The following is a 3,302-nucleotide window of genomic DNA, read 5'->3' on the forward strand; positions in this document are numbered from 1 at the left end:
TCGCTCATATTAACACAACCAAGAACACCGGGAAGCACTACTGTCCTCAGTCCTAGTGCTGCCCTGTAAAAAGGACACCGAAAACTAGCCCTCATCCACAGGAACGGGGCTGGGGAACAGCGGGGCTGCAGGGTCACCACGCAAGAGGCCCGGGGAGGAGAAGGAGCACGGGCGAGGGGACAAGGACATCTCCGCGGTTCACGCAGGCAAAGCCTGTTTGCAAGAGGCAGCGGGACTTGCCGGGATTTCCTGCTGCTGTCACAGACCGTAGAAAGCTGGTGGCAAGACCAGAGCAAGGGCTCTGCTCGGTGCCTGCAGTCTGACCACAGCCGTCACCCCCGGAATGCCTGCCCACCTGTGGCCACTACCTGTTTCAGTGTGTGTGCACCCCAACCACCTTCTAGCTTTTTCCCTCAAACTCCGATGTTCAAAGATGCAGGCTGAAATTCTCTGACTGTCCTGGCTCAGGTGTGCTTCTCGGGCAGCGTGGGGTCACGCACACCCCACTTCACAGTCATCTCCACAGCTTCTTTTTCAAACAAGGATGTGAAAATGCAGGTTCCAATTCTTTCGAAATCTCTTAGTTCAGGCATGACTTGCTTTCATTTGTGTGAGAACAGCCACACGCAGCAAAATCAACTTCCTCAACGTTTCCTGCGAACTAGGCTTTAGAGGCTCAGGCTAGGAGAGTCTGAATGAAGTTAAACTCTCAGGGAGTGATTTCATTTTAGTAACCTGAGTTTTAGAAATATATTTTAAAATTATCTCTTTGGTCTACTTGTTTTTAACATACAAATTTCTTTTAGAGTTTTATTTATACTTTTTCAAACATGCAGAAAAGGAAAACGGTCTGTCATCCCTCACAGCCATCACAACATTTAACAATTACTAATACTTTGCCTTAACTGCATCCTCTGTTTGGAGGGGGCTTAAGTATTTATAAAAGAAGTTACAAGCATTGTGACATCCGACCCTAAACACCTCAGCAGGCCTCCCTAACAAAAATAACACACTTAATTAACTTACAATCAATGTAATGAATAATTGCTCAATATTATTCAATACTCAGTCCATATTCAAATTTGGGAGACGTATTTGATTTGAGACGTGATTTTTTTCTGAAATTTACAAGTTAGAAATAAGGTTAAAAAATCTTTTAACTGCAGTAAAGATACTGCATCACTCAGTAAAGTTCTTTTAAATTGTCTGTCAGACATGACCTTTTCCCCAAAAAATGTTTATTACAAAACTTTTCCAACTTCCTGAAAAGCTGAAAAATTATACCTTGTCATGTTAACATCTGGCCATTTGTGAGTGTGTGTGCGTGCATGTGTGCAGACACATATAAAGGCTTTCTGCAGAGCTACCTGTCCGCAAACGGGTATAATTCACCCTTAAACACCTCACCACAGATGTGGTTTTCATGTTATGTGTTTAACGTACACAATTAAGGTATATAAATGTGTTATCTTTTAAAATTCTAACCTAGGCAAGCTGTTTGACAGCAAAATCTATTTTTTAGATCCTCTGAACTGACTAACTACAAGGATATCTTAAAAGACTCAATGGCTATTAATGATCTCAGATTTTAAACGGTCAGGCTAATGTAAGTGTGCAATATTTAAACAGCATGACTGAAAGAAAATATTTTTGAATGTTCTGGCTTAAACCTCTGTATTTTTGAATGGTCTGATTTAGAAATCTATTTTTAAGAAATGGTTTGACATTGATTCATGTCACTTTAGTTTTGTGTATTTCACTGTACATAAATTATATTTCAATAAAATGCATTTTAAAAAAGAAAAAAGAAATGGTTTGATTAGCTAAATTCATTTGTACATTGTCTGACCTATTTTTCCAAACTGTGCAATTCTGCTACCCATTTTTAATTATTTGATCTAGAGTGTATATTTTAAGTTACCCAACTTAGAAAAACATCAGAAAAACGGCTTCCTCAGAGATGCACTTTTAGAAAGCTGTCTGTCTCAGGCACCAACAGTCTGACTTACTGATTAAAAACCAAAAACAAGTCTTCTGTTACTCAAAGACCCAGAGTAGGTCGTGGATCTTAGATGATTAAAAATGTAAATGCAAACAATCTATTTCCAATCCATTAAAACAGTTAGCTCTAGAAACATGGTGCAAGTTCAGTCCTGTTTTTCCCATGAGGTATCCTAAGATTCAGTCATGTAAGGAACCCACAACTCCTGTTTATTCAACAAAACTAAAGTTCCGGTGAGGAGCACAGTTTCACCCTGTGTCTGGGCTCATTCCAGAATACTGCTCTCAGAAATCAGCAGGCTGCCCGTCAGCTCCTTTCCAGCTCCAGACATCTTCCTGCTGATCCCAATCACACACCATTTCCATCCCTTTAGAAATGCATGAAGCCGTCAAATGCACAAGCAATTGAAAACCCAAACCCGCTGTCCCGGTCTCCTTTGCTTTTTAACCTGAGTTTACTTGATCTGATTCCTAAAATTGTTCACGCGGCTTAAATGTCTTTTCTAAAAGAGTAATATGGCCAAAGACATTTTTCACTTGTCACACAGGGGGGAGGAAAAACAAAAGATGGTCTTTGCAGGCACACTCCGTTGATAATCAAGACATGCGACATTAATTTTTCTGAAGCATTTAGATAAAATCATGGAGAGAGAAAAATGAAGGCAATGCAATGTCTGAGAGGCAGACTACACGTGAGGTGCGGGGAGCTGTGTATTTCAAGGCCGGCCCCCAAGGATGTGGTCTTCATCCCAAGGCTGCGCCTGTTCCCAGCCCGCCCGCCTCCCCTACACCTCCTCTCCACTTCACCTCCCGCCGGGCCGGCGCTGACAGCTCGTCACCGCCGCCTTCCTCGGTCACGCGGACCCACCCCTCCTGCAACAGCAGAGCCCCCTCCAAACCCAGCACGCCCAGCATTCCTTCCAGAAACTTCCGAAAAGAGAGTCCACTGCCGGGCGTAGTCAAATCCCAAAACGTCCTCTTGGGGGGATTAATTTGCACACACACCTTGTGTTGCTACTGTTGTTGTGAAGTTCGAATAGAGGGAAAGCGCCATTTCCCGTCTGGGAAATGAGAAACCTCAGGCCCGGCACCGGCCTGTCTCACACACGTGAGCCCCCAGGAACAGCAGCGAAGCAAGCGATTATTCATGGGGGGCAAGGCCGAGGCTGCGAGGGCAAAGGAAGAAAACAGCTGACAACATACAACTGCGTCCCCGAAGATCAGAGGTCAGGGCCGGGCCTCTGAAAGTCGGGGTCCGCGACGATCCTGCAGCCCGGCCCCCAGGAGCAAGGGCGGCCCCG

The 3,302-nt window shown here is 44.2% G+C and overlaps 1 protein-coding gene across 1 annotated transcript in view; it reads right to left on the reverse strand.

The window, feature by feature from the left end:
• Nucleotides 1-3,302, reverse strand: part of STX16 (syntaxin 16) — a 24,164-nt gene that overhangs the window by 20,339 nt on the left and 523 nt on the right. The window lies entirely within an intron of this gene.

The sequence above is a fragment of the Orycteropus afer genome, unplaced genomic scaffold (genome assembly GCF_000298275.1).
Source record: "Orycteropus afer afer isolate SDZICR_OR568_19922 unplaced genomic scaffold, OryAfe1.0 scaffold00295, whole genome shotgun sequence".
In the NCBI taxonomy this organism is placed as follows: Eukaryota; Metazoa; Chordata; class Mammalia; order Tubulidentata; family Orycteropodidae; genus Orycteropus; species Orycteropus afer.